At 37.2% G+C, this 13,709-nt stretch overlaps 1 long non-coding RNA gene across 1 annotated transcript; it reads right to left on the bottom strand.

Annotated features, from left to right (window-relative positions):
• Nucleotides 1–269: 269 nt before the first annotated feature.
• LOC141517425 (uncharacterized) lies at nt 270–13,276 on the bottom strand. The gene is made up of 5 exons (XR_012476862.1): nt 13,171–13,276; nt 8,648–8,710; nt 8,184–8,207; nt 1,205–1,378; nt 270–460 (listed from the first exon to the last, which is right to left on the bottom strand). It is a non-coding gene; the product is annotated as an uncharacterized LOC141517425 (long non-coding RNA).
• Between the last annotated feature and the right edge of the window lie 433 nt (nt 13,277–13,709).

Here is a 13,709-nt window from a genome sequence, read left to right as displayed (position 1 = left end):
TGGCAATCTGGTAGTTTAACTGCATTGCCCATGGTCCCAAACCATGGTGTCATTCACTAAAAAATGGCTCTTTTCCTACTGTATTATGCAAATGAGTATCTGAATATATTCAGTTTCCTGTCTATGATGTGTCATTGCAATCTGAAAGCCCAGTTCTAAACAATATCTCTGCTTCTTAGACCAGAAACCTTCACATCTTCTTCCCCTGGTGTTATTCTTATCTAAATGCTGTATCAGAACTGAAGAATGGAAATAAGGACAACAGAAACTTAATATGCTGAATTTATTCTATGGAAAATGTAAAGGAGACTTTCAGTTCTCTGAAGAAATGATTCATTTTAATGTAAGTTTGGAGTTCCTGTCTGCTGCTCAATGATGGATGTTGATAATTAGGCCAATGGAGAAATTCACGGATTTGTAGATCACCACAGACAACTCAAATCAGTCTTTCTGGAAAAACCTAGAAGTGAACAAAACATATAGGTTTAGGGTCTGCTCCAGCAGGCTATTTTGGGGATACTCTCTTACTATTTTATTTACTATCAGTGATTCAATCTAATCAGAACACACCTCTCTATGTTTTAGAAAATACATCAATTTAGGAGGCTGTGTATTAGGAGCAGAAATAGCAGCAAGACCAGTGTGGCTGAATCATAGCATAGGTGGAAGAAAGTAAACTGTAAGAAAACTGGAAAGTTGCTGTAAGTCTTTCCAGGTTTTTCCTGATAACATCCTGCTTGTCATTTCTTATCTCACAATAGGAGGGTATGAGCAAAGAACAGAATTTGGAAATCAAAACGTTTAAAGACAACACATTTTTAATGATTATAGCAAGAAATTTGGGGAAATTGAATAAAAGAGAAAAAAAGAGAAAACTGGAAGTTAAGAATTATCTCATTTTGAGAGACTTTGAAAGACAAACAAAGACTTTCATTTTTCATGCTGGATTTGAAAGAGAAGCACTAGAATTTATTGGGTGCTGGCAAGGAACTGAACAAGAATATCCCTTTGGTAATTCAATGGAAAGTTGAATCAGAAAAATCTACAGGAAAATGAGGTGTTTGGATTCTGACTGGTCCAAGTCATTTCATACTAAGGGGCATATCTGATGTTCAACTACTTTTGCTTTGCTTTTATTGAAAAATCCAATATTCCTTCTACCATAATATTTATCATGTTTTCAGTAAGAATAACTTAATTTTACCTGTGTTTATTGAGATTGTTCTAGTGATGTATTTTGAGCATTTGGGGCTTATTAAAAAAATGGAGTATATCCAGGATTAAAAGGAACTGGAGCATAATCAGGATTTATAAGAGGTATAATATAGTCACGCTTTCGACGATAAAAATGATATCCAGGTTGATTTTCTTCGTATTTCTTTTAAAAGAAAGAGAAAATAGGAGACATAAGTTTGGGTTCATTGATTTTCTTGCAAATTTTTAGTATCCATGCAAATATTGAAAAAATATTTGTGTACCCATTTAACAGAGAGTAAAAACGCTCACCTATAACCTGATTATTTGGATCACCAGAATAACATATCTGAGCTCTAGTGGAGACCAGATAGATAGATACATAGATACATAGATACATAGATAGATACATAGATTTGGATAGAGATATATAGATATATACTCATTAATACAATTCCAGGAAATCTCTTAATTAACTAAACTGGAAGCACTCACCAATTCATCAAGTAGGATTTATTTAATATACTGGAGGATCCTCATTTCCAAATACTACTTAGTCTTTCCATGATTCTTAATTTAAAAACAAAAAGCTTAGACAATACTCTTCCCATATTTTATCACAGGTAGAAAAAGCAAAGCAAACCATAAACAATCCCTGACTTCATTGGGAAAATGATGAAAGAGCAGAAAAGATATCACATTTTTTCCTGACTCCAAATAGAGAAGATAATTAAAAATAACAGTTGCAATTATAACTACTGACTTCTCTGTACTTTTGATAATATAATGGAAAGAATTAATCACCTCTAGAATTAAGGACCTGAATTCAAATCCTGCCTCTAAAATCCACTGAGTCATGAAATCTTATTAGACCTGAGTTTCATTAGCTGTCAAATGAAGGCATTACATGAGATGACCTGCAATTGCCTTTCCAACTTTAGATTTCTGAAATGGTGGCCTCTGGAGGACAGAGTTGAGAAAAAAAGTGTTTACAAGAATGTACCTAAGAGATTCCCAGCCTGAATGAGTTGAGATCTTGTCAATATTATCTTACAACATTAAATCTTGGAATAGGAAAAGGGAAGCGACCTGATTAGTGTTACATGGGCAAGCAGTAAAGTCAAAGCTTAATGACTAGGAAAGACTGATGACATAGGATTGGAAAAGAAATTCTCACTAATTAAAACTAAAATCCTTCTTTAAAATCAGATTCAAAGCATCTAACAAATTTAGTCTCATGTCTTAAGGACATTGACAACAAAACCATTTAAGTGACATTGATAATATAGAAAGGGTTATTTTCAATATAAAAATCATGCAGAACAGAAGTGTTAAGGCTTAATGAGTTACTCCTTTTATTTGGTAGTTATCTGATAGAAATGAGTGCTTTGGGAAAATGCATTCTAGTTGAATTCCTCAGATAATGGCCTGGAGACAATGACAAGTAGAATTCAGTGTTTTGCAGAAGACCTGGCAAGAATCCCTTGCTGCATAGCACTACAAGGTCTATACTTTGAAGAGATGATGAAAAAGGGTAAAAACATCACGTGCACAAAAATATTCATAGCAACACAAAAATATTCATAGCAACCCTGTTTGTGGTGGCAAAGAATTGGAAATGAAGTCCTTCAATTGGGGAATGACTTAACAAAATGTAGTATTTGTATTTCATGGAACACTATTGTTCTATTAGAAACCAGGAGGGAAGGGAATTCAGGGAAGCCTGGAAGTATTTGCATGTACTGATACTGAGCGAGATGAGCAGAACCAGAAAAACACTGTACACCCTAACAGCAACATGAGGGTAATGATCAACCTTGATGGACTCGCTCATTCCATCAGAGCAACAATCAGGGACAATCTGGGGCTGTCTGAAATGGAGAATCCCATCTGTTTCCAAAGAACTGTGGAGTTGGAATAAAGACCTAAGACTTACCTTCAACTTAGGGGAAAAAAGTTATTATGTAATTTTGCTATCTCTTATACTTTATGTTACTTCCTTAAGGATATGATTTCTCTCTCATCACATTCAATTTGTATCAATGTGTACCATGAAAACAATGTAAGGACTAATAGGCTGCTTTCTATGGGGGGTGTGGGGAGTGAAGCAAGAGTAGGGGAAAAATTGTAAAATTCGAAAGAAATCAAATCTTTCTTTAAAAAAAAGAAGCTCCTGCTGCTAAGTGACATGAATATCATCAAGCCCACATTTAAGCACAATTCTGCTTATCACAACATTATGCTCAGAAATCAGTGTGAGGGCAAGGAGTTAGTCAATAGTTGACCAATTAGGTCAGGGAGCTGGAATTGGAGGAGATAGGTCACCTTCTTACTTTCCAAACTTAAATATAACCAAATCAAGTCATTTCAGCCAATACTTGTTAAGATCTTCCTTTGTGCAAGGACCAGGGCATCTTCTAAATGTGAGGCACTTAAGACTCCATCAATGAATATTAAAAATCCATAAGTCCAGAGAATTCCTCTGATATCTCATGTGCATGGAATAGAAAATCTTATAGGATTATTGAAACAGGTAAAATGTAGGACATCAGGGAAAAGAGACTGAATATGGACCTAATTTCTTGCAATAAATATGTCATCTTACGTAATATGTTGTTGCAATGAAACAACTCTATCCCTGACCATGAATACAGGAGATAAATATATATAGAAATTGTGTATTCAATTGTTTGTAAATTCCTAGTAGCCTCATCCTTTATAAATCGCACCAATTTCTACTCTAAATTTCTACTTCATTTCAATCATTATTAGCTTGGAAACTATGCATGATGTGACATTGAGGGCAGGGGAAAGGTTAAAGATAAGGAGAAGGAAATATTTTAATTCATTACATATGTTAAATCCAAAAATTATACATCAGATACAATAAATTATAATTTTTCCTTGAAATAAGGGGATCTATATTTCTGTTCAAATAAAGAAAAAATGATTTTAAAGATATACATTCGGGGGGCGGAGCCAAGATGGCAAAAAGAAAGGATCCTGTCTTAGGCTCTCTCTGATAGAACTTATAAACTAAGGACTCTAGCTAAACTTTTAAGGGACAGAACCCACAGAGGGACCCAGCAAGGCAGTTCTCCTGCCCAAGGTAACCTGGAAAAGAGCAGAAAGGCTCTGCTCCCCGGGGTCGGAGGGGTAGCCCGCCAAAGGGGTGGCCCTCCAGAGGGAAAGAATTTCAGCCTCCCGGAGGCAGCCCCAGGGCCCTGGCAGCCTTGGCTCACAGCAGCGGGAGAGTCTCCTGAGCTACACCCCGGGGAGCACCGGGCACAAAGTGGGGGAACAGTGGGGGACCTCTGCCAGAGCAAGCATGTAGAACCCAGCCCTCAGTGCACACAGCCAGCAGCTTGGTCTTTCAGCAGCCCAGATCCAGAAACAGGAGTAGGTAGAGCTGGTAAGCAGGAGTCCCCAGGGCATGAGCCCATTGAGCTGAGGTTGGGGAGTGAAGAGAGACTGCTTAGCTCTGTCCTATGCCACTGGAACAGGACTCTGGGGTTCTGACCACATTCAGATGCTGATCCCAGTCTAGGCCCCCCCATAGAACAGCAGGGCCCCCCCCACCTCAGTCCTGTGGCAGAGGGGGGCACATAGGGTCATTCACAGACAGGAGGGAGGACAGAGCCTCACACACTGAGACCCTTGTGGGAGTGTCCCAAAAGCTCAGGAAGCACCCCAAAACCAGGCTCAGGCAGGGAAAATGAGCAAGCAGAGAAAAAAAGAGGAACAACATTGAGAAATATTTTGCAAATGAGCCCAAGAAGGATCAAAATACTCAGTCTGAAGATGAAGAACACAAGCTCCTGCATCTAAAGGTTCCAAGAAAAAACAGAAATTGGGCTCAGGCTATGACAGAGCTCAAAAAAGACTTTGAAAGTCAAATGAGGGAGTTAGAAGAAAAACCGGGAAAACAAATGAGAGAGATGCAGGAAAAACATGAAAATGAAGTCAGCAGCCTAGTTAAGGAAATTCAAAGAAAATGCTGAAGAAAATACCATGCTAAAAACCAGCTTAGGTCAAATGGATAAAACAGTTCAAAAAGTTATTGAGGAGAAGAATGCTTTAAAAAGCAAAATTGACCAGATGGGAAAAGAGATAAGAAAACTCTCTGAGGAGATCAAATCCTTCAGACAAAGAATAGAATTCAGGGAGATTGATGAATTTACCAGAAATCAGGAATCAATACTTCAAAACCAAAATAAATGACAAATTAGAAGAAAATGTGAAACATCTCATTGAACAAACAACTGATATGGAAAACAGACTTAGGAAAGATAATTTAAAAATTATTGGAATACCTGAAAGTCATGATCACGAAAACAGCCTTGACATCATTTTCAAAAAATTACTGCAGGAAAATTGCCCTGATATTCTAGAAGCAGAGGGCAAAATAGAAATGGAGAAAATCCACCAATCCCCCCAAGAAAGAGATCCCAAAAAACTTACCCCTAGTAATATTATAGCCAAGTTCCAGAACTCCCAAGTCAAAGAGAAAATATTACACGCAGCCAGAAGGACACAGTTCAAATATCGTGGAGCTGCAGTCAGTATCACACAGGACTTAGCAGCAACTACATTGGAAGCTCGTAGGGCTTGGAATAGAATATACCGGAAGGCAAAAGAGCTTGGAATACAGCCAATAATGAACTACCCAGCAAGACTGAATGTCTTCTTCCAGGGAAAAAGATGGACTTTCAATGAACCAGGATAATTTCAAATGTTCCTGTTGGAATGGCCAGAGCTGAACAGAAGGTTTGGTCTTCAGATACAGGACTCAGGTGAAGCATAGAGATTGGAGGAGAAGGGGAAAATATGAGGGACTTAATGATGATGATCTGCAAGTATTCCTGCATAGAAAAATGACACTGATAATACTCATATGAACCTTCTCAGTTAATAGAGCAGGTAGAGAGAGCTTTTATAGTTGAAGCACAAGAGAAAGCTGAATTCAAAGATAAAATATGGTGTAAAAATGGAGTCAATAGAAAAAAAGGGAAATGTAATGGGAGAAAGAAAAAGGAGAGGGGGAATAGGCCAAGATATTTCATATAATAAGATTTTTCTTTATTACAATGAGCCATTGCAATGATATGGAAGGGGGGAGGCAAGGGTGAATGAGGGAACCTTTGCTCTCATCAGAGGTTGCTAGGAGAGGAAACAGCATATATACTCAATGGGGTATAGACATCTGGAGTAAGAAGGAGGAGCGAGCAGGGGGAAGGGGTGGGAATGTGAATCAAGAGGAGAGGATGGGCCATGGTGGGAGAGTGGTTAGATATAACACATTCTCTTTTTTACTTCTTTCATTGGGCTGGGATTGGAAGTCCTGTCCAGGACCATAGTGTCAGGTGGATGCTAGGCCTAAGGGATGGTATGGGGCCTCAGGGCCTCTTGGCCCCAGGACCAGGGATCTGTCTGCTGCGCCACTCAGCTACCCTACAGCAGAGTCAGAGTGAAAGGAGAGAGAAAACATAGTACATGGTAGTGGAGAAATACAAATGGAGGAAGTTGCAATCAGCAATGGCAGCGTTGGAAAAATATGGAAGTAACTTTTGCAATGGATTTACCATAAAGAATGTGATCCACCCGTGACAGAGTTGTTGGTGTTGGAACAAAGACTGAAGCACATTTATTATTATTATTATTATTATTATTATTATTATTATTATTTGGGGGAGGGTGAAAGGCAAATGTGGCTGGGTGGCCTGCCTGGAGATGCATAGCAGGGTGATCATTGGTTGTCTGAGGCCGGATTTAGACCCGGGTGCTCCTGCCTCAAGGGCCAATGTTCTGTCCACTACCCAGTCACCCCTACTATTATTACTATTTTATTTTATTTGGGGTCTTTTTTTTTCTTCTTTTTTGGTTTTTGCAGGGCAGTGGGGATCGAGTGGCTTGCATGTTACACGGCTGCGTGATTGTTCGGTCTACGGGGCTGGATGTAGGCTCAGATGCTCGTGGCTCCAGGGCTGGTGTTTCATCCATTGCGCCACCTGGCCATACCTACAATTATTACTATTATTTTTTTAATTTTAATTTATTTTCTCTCCCCTTTACTTTATCGCTCAAGCAAGTCTATATTTATGGGGGGAGGGTGTATTTTGTTTACTCTTAAACAAGAATAGTTTATTAATGTAAAAAAAAACCATTTGTACAAAATGAGAATAAAAAAATAAAATAAAAAAAAGAACAACATTATGAGATGAACAACCTTGATGGAAGCAGCTCCTCTCAGCAGTTCAGAAAGCTAGGACAACTGTATTAGATGAGCTATGGACTATGGTATCCCCATCCAGAGGAAGAAAAACAAAACAAAGCAAAACACACAAATACACACACACACACACACACACACACACACACACACACACAAAACAACCCTACAATATCTGATGAACACATTATAAAAATTACCTCTTATGTGTCTCTTTCCTTTAATCCTAATTCTTCAAACTGAAAATAAGTAATACTAATCTGTAAACATATGTGTAGAATGCTAATCTAACTGTTCGCCTCGGAGGGGAAGGGAGAGTGGATGAAAATTTTGTAACTTGAAAATATGCATGTGTAAATGGTTGAAAATAATTAAATTAATCAATTTTTTAAAAAAGAATATCAAAGAAAAAAACAGAGTCTAATACCAACTTGAAGTCATATCCTTCTGACTCCACGGCTGGTATTCCACACTCTGTGTCACCCAGCTGCCCCCTCTATCATTCTTAATTTTAGTTCCTTCACTGTGTTGATTATCTCCAAACTATCCTGTATATAGCTTTTTTATGTATGTTTTCTCCCCTATTATACTGTGAACTCTTTTGGAGCATGGACTTACTTCCAATTTACTCTGTAACCCAGTTCTTAGGACAGTATCTCACATACAGTGGTTGCTTAATAAATGTTTTTATTTATTTATGAAAAAAGATATACATTCCAGAATATTAAAACTAGTATTTATTTATTTGAAAATATCTTACCTCTTCAGATGACTGGTCAGCTCTCTGGAAAAGCATGAAAAAAACAAGAGATTTAGTTACATGATCTAAGGTTAAAAAGAAAAATCCCAAACCCAAGCAGCAAATTGAGTTGTCTGTGGGTAAAGAATGAGTTCTCTCTACACTAAGGGAAGAGAAGAATTTTTTCTGAAATACATGGACAAGCACTGATTATCTTCACTTTTTGGAAGGGAAATGGAAATCTTGGCAGGAAAAAAAAAACTGTGACCATGAATTGAAGTGTTACTTAACTGAAGCTACTAGCCCCATGAGGAATTTTTTTCTAGATTCTTTATAGATCAATGCAAAAAGTAAAACAATAAAATAAAAAAATGCTATTCCAGAGACAAATATAAACCCAAGTATACAGACTGTAGAGGAATCTTGAAATTGGAAAGAGAAATGGATTACTCCCAAACCAATTCTCCATTTCCCTGATTACTTACAGCCATGGAAACCAGAAAAGCCATAAGAAAAGCTAGAAGGAAGAGCTTCATGGTTCCAGTCTCCTGTGGAATGGAGAAGAGAGAAGTCTCATATCTTTGGTCTTCTGTTTTGCATCATTATTTTTTCTTTTCAATAAAGAAGAAGCATAGGAAAACAAATTAACTCCCATTTCTATGGTAGCATTGAAGATCAGAGTGCTTTTATTCCAAGACTTGGTGAGCAATAATATTATTTTTTTCAATAGACAAATAAGTGAAGTGAGTCTCAAGTGATTTTTATCCATGTGACTAATAATTGTCAGAGCCAGAATTTTGATGCAGGACACCAAATCAAAAGCTTATTTCTCACAGCATGAAATTTTTCTCTTTCTCCTCTCCTCTCTTTTATTACACACACACACACACACACACACACACACACACACACACACACACACATACACAGACAAACACAGTCTTCCTGAGGTCTAAGAAACATTTTTAAAAGCTAAATTTCACTTTATTTTCAGTTCCATATTCTCTTCCTCTCCCCCTCCACTAATTTTTGAAGGCAAGAAAATGAAAATCATTACCATTATTTAGAATTCTATGAAAAAAAATTCATAAATGGCCAAGACAATTAAAGAAAAGAACAAAGAGTGAAGGAAAGAAAATATAAACAATAAAATGAAGCAAGAAAGTAAAGACTGAAGGAAAGAATAGAAACAAAGAAGAAACAAAGAAAGAAACAAGGAAACAAACCAGCAAAAGAAATAAAGAGAAGAGAAAGGAAGAAAGAAAAGAAAGAGAGAGAGAGAGAGAGAGAGAACAAAAGAATGAAAGAAACAAAGAAACAAAAAATGAAGGAAAGAAGGAAAGAACCTATGGAAGGGAAGACAGGAAGGAAAGAAGAATGAAAAGAAGGTAGAGATTGAGGAGGTAGAGAAGAAGAAAGAGACAAAAGCATTTTCATTTCTGTCTAATGAGCTTCAGTTTTTATGATCATTATTGTCCTTATCAATTATCCTGGGTCAACTGATGTGAAGAGAGGTAACTCAGGATGTGCTAATGTTTCCAGATTGAGCGACTTGTTCCATTGAGCCTGAGGAGAATATTTCTCTTCTCCAGGGAATTCTATGCTCAGGAACCCTAGACAACCATAACATCTCATCTTTGTAGAGGAAAGGAAAAAGGTCTCTTCCTGAGCTAGATTGGACTTCCAGAAGAAGAAATTCTACAATTGCAGGTTGGTAATTGAACCTTTGCAGGTAATTCTTTTCTGCAACTGAGAATCCTAGAAAATTGGGAGGGACTCAGAGAGGTGGATGAGAGAGATCAGACCTCCTAACTGAGACCAGCTCTTTACTCATCCTGCCTTGGCTCACTCTACTTTAAATGTTTTTAGTGTTAGGAAGTTATCAAGTTCATTTAAATGAAAGATCTCCTCTCCTTACATCTCAACCTTTCAATGTAAATGCTGCAGTATATTTTAGATGAGGAAGCTGAGGCCCAGAGAAACCAATTTTGCATACTCCTGAGTGAAGACTTGAGACTTGTAGTTTCATTGCAACAAGTAAAATTTGCGAAGGAATTTACAATCTTAATAATAACTTTAACATATAATGAGAGAGCCACATGGCACAGAGGACAAGAGCTTCACCTAAAGTCAGGAAAACCCTTGTTCCTTGGACATTCATTCCCTGTGTGATTCTGGACAAATCAATTAAACTCTACCTCCCTCAGTTTCTCCATCTGTGAAATTAGGATAATAATTGCACCTAGCTCCTATGATGGTTATAAGGATGAAATAAGATACTTAAAGAGATTTGCAAATTTAAAATGCACCATAAATTCTATCTACTATGTACTGTCTCATATGATATTCACAAGAAAAAAATATAAAGATATTAGAATTAGAACATAAATAAGACACCATGATAATAAATGACTGAGTCTGGAATCAATTAATCAGTTAAAGTATTTCTTGGGACTTCACAAAGGACAAAGCTTTGTGTTGGTGCTAAGTGAGACCAAGACATGAACTGAATGGTCATAAACACTCAGGTTACATTGGATCAACAGGAATAACATGGGCACACAGTTTCCAAATGTCATAAAAATTATATTTAAACGTCAACTATAGACAGTAATATGAAGTAAATGGCATTTCTTTAGGGGGAGGGAGGCACTAGGATTCAAATGATTAGGAAAAGTTCCAAGTGGAATGTGGAAGTAATGATGAGCTTTGAAGAAGAAGAAGAAAAGCAGAGGATATGAGGGTCAAATATATGCCAGTCCTGTGGGACAGTCTTATGCAAAGCCACGGAGAAGAAGAGATGGATGGAGCATCATGTGGGAAGAATAGGAAGAAGATCAGTTTGGCTGAACTCTATTTCTACATTAAATTAGGCAATGTAATAAAAGCCTAGAAATTAATGTTTAAGCTTGGTTGTGAAATCAGGGGAAAAGGATGTAATATTTTATCCTAGAGTCCCTGAAACTTAAGGAACAGAAGAGTCACCTAGTCAGAGCTATGCCTGAGAAATATTCTGTTATCGGTTGAATGGAGCATAAATTGAAATACGGAGAGTCTAGAGGCAGGGAGACTATTGGAGAGGTTCTTGGAGTCATTCAGGTGAGAGATAATGAGGACCAGACCTGATCCGGAAAGGGATGAATGTGAGAGACATGAGAGATCCAGATTCATCACTATCTGGTAAATGATCTGACATTTTGGGAGAAGGAATAATAGAGGATGAGGAACAAGTTTCTACGATGGGATAACTGGGGTTTAAAAAGGATAGTATTTCTACATAGCATAGCAGGTGCTTAATAAATTCTCATTTGTTTCCCTCTCCCTGCTGCTCTCTCCCACTCTGAAAGAAATAGGTAAGTTCAGAAATGGATGGGCTTGGGGGAAAGATAATGGACTTCTATCTTGTTCACAGAGAGTTTAAGTTAACTATAGAAAATCCACCTCAAAATAACCAATAGCTCACTAAATAGTAGGGAAACTGGAGTTTAGAATAGAGATCATGGCCCCATGGTAAGAAACTAAAAAAGAGGAAGTCTTGGGATTCTTGGAAAGAAAAGTATACTAATAATTAAAGTAATTTAAAATAAAAATGTCCTACCAGGGTGGGGAAGAAACCCCCCTTACCCTTTGCTACCATTCCCACTAGACATCATGCAAAGTTGGATGACCCTATATAAAATGAATTACTAAGAATATTCTGCTTCGATTTGAGTCAGGTCAGATACTCCAACATTCTCCCCCCACCCCTACTTTGTTCTTGATTTGTTTTAATTGTGCCAGTCTCTTCACAGTCCTATTTCCTTCCCTAGCTAATTGTACAGATGAGGAGTTGAGGCAAACAAGGTTAATTACCTAGGATCACACAGTAGGAAATGTCTCAGATCAAATTGGAATCCACTAAGATTAGTCTTCGTGATTCTAACCCCAGCACTCTACCAACTGGGAGAACATAATTTTGTGACATTAGGGCAGATTTCTGTTCATTACATCATATTGTCACTCAATCTTTGTAGTTACTCACTCCAAACAAAGGTTATGTCTCTAAAAGCCAGATAATAAAAACCTTTAATTAGTTGAATTTTGAAAAACTATATTCTGCACACAGCAAAACCATACTTTTGGTAAATCAAATTAGATTTTCTCTATTTGAGAATCCTAAGGGTATTTAAGTTACTAGACTTGAAGACTTGGGAGTGGAAAAATAGGGTCAATGAAAAGATCTATGAGAGAGAAACAAAAATGCATTGGTGATGAAAAGAAGAGCAGCAAAGGAAAAACAAGAGACAGAACAAATCAGATGAAGGAAATCTGGAAGAAAAATATATCTGGGCAGCAGAGAAAGGAAAAAGATATATAAGTGACCCTCATTCAATGACACACAGACCATTTCAGGAGACTTCTAAAATTCCTGTATTGGGAAAGAAAGGAGAGGATTATAAAGGAGTTTGACAAGAAAGATTTCAAGGGAGAAAACCAACATGTGAACTCATCTTAAGAAAAGACAGTTATGCAAGCAAGGAGTTAAATGGGGAATCATTTGCCAGATTGTCCAGTTACTCCAATTTTTTTCTAGTTTTATTTTTAGGGGATTTGTTCTCTGTTCTTTCCATAACACCCATGATCCCCTTAGTAACATACAGTTATAGAATCCATGTTTTCCTCTGTGAAAAAATTACCCATCTCCAGTTCTCCAATATCTAACAATTATGAAGCTTCAAGCAATTTATTTAACCTGTGTGAAACTTATGGTTTCCTCTTCTATTAAATGATTTGGTTTGACTAGATAAATTCTGAGGTTTTTACCTTTTCAAAAACTCTAATTTCTTCACATCTCTCTTCCTCCCATCAAATGTTCATATGCACAATATTTTTAAAGTAACATCATTTCTCTAAATAATACTAAAATTTCTCATATATTATATTTATCCTCATACATAGTTTTCTTACATAAGATGCCATATAGTGAGAGATTACAACAAAAAGCTGTTTCATATATCAGAAATATTACCTAAGACAGAGGACGGGAAGAAGAAATCTTGTTGCAAGAGAGGTTGAACATTGGAGTATCCCAGAGGTATTTAAACTCTACTGCTAATGATATGCTAATTTTGTGGTTGTAAATAATGTCAGTAGTGATGTAGAACTGCAATCACTGACTGTGAACAAAAATTGATTTTGTGCCTATTTTCAGTACCCACCCATGCCAAGAAGGCATTTAACAAGGCAGGTTTTCCAAAAGACTATATAATTAAAGTCTCCAAGTTGAAAACTAAAATATCACATACTTAATCCTCATGTCAATCTGAACAGTCCAAAGTTTAGAGGATGTGATGACTCATAATTGTGATGGAAGTTCTTTCAACAACACAGTTTGTAAGTCTCTGAGGCTAAACTTGAGCCCAGATCTTGCCAACTCCAATTGCAATGCTTTATGTACTTTACCGTGGCACCTACAAATCAATTGTAGAAGCTATCCTTCTTCAGATTTGGCTTAGACTTGATGCCCCCTTGAGTCCCTTTAAGCCTGAGATTCTGTGATTCAGGGAT

This window comes from Macrotis lagotis, chromosome 3 (assembly GCF_037893015.1).
Source record: "Macrotis lagotis isolate mMagLag1 chromosome 3, bilby.v1.9.chrom.fasta, whole genome shotgun sequence".
Lineage (NCBI taxonomy): Eukaryota > Metazoa > Chordata > Mammalia > Peramelemorphia > Peramelidae > Macrotis > Macrotis lagotis.
Note: the sequence above shows the minus strand (reverse complement) of the source record. Positions and strands in the feature narration are given on the sequence as shown.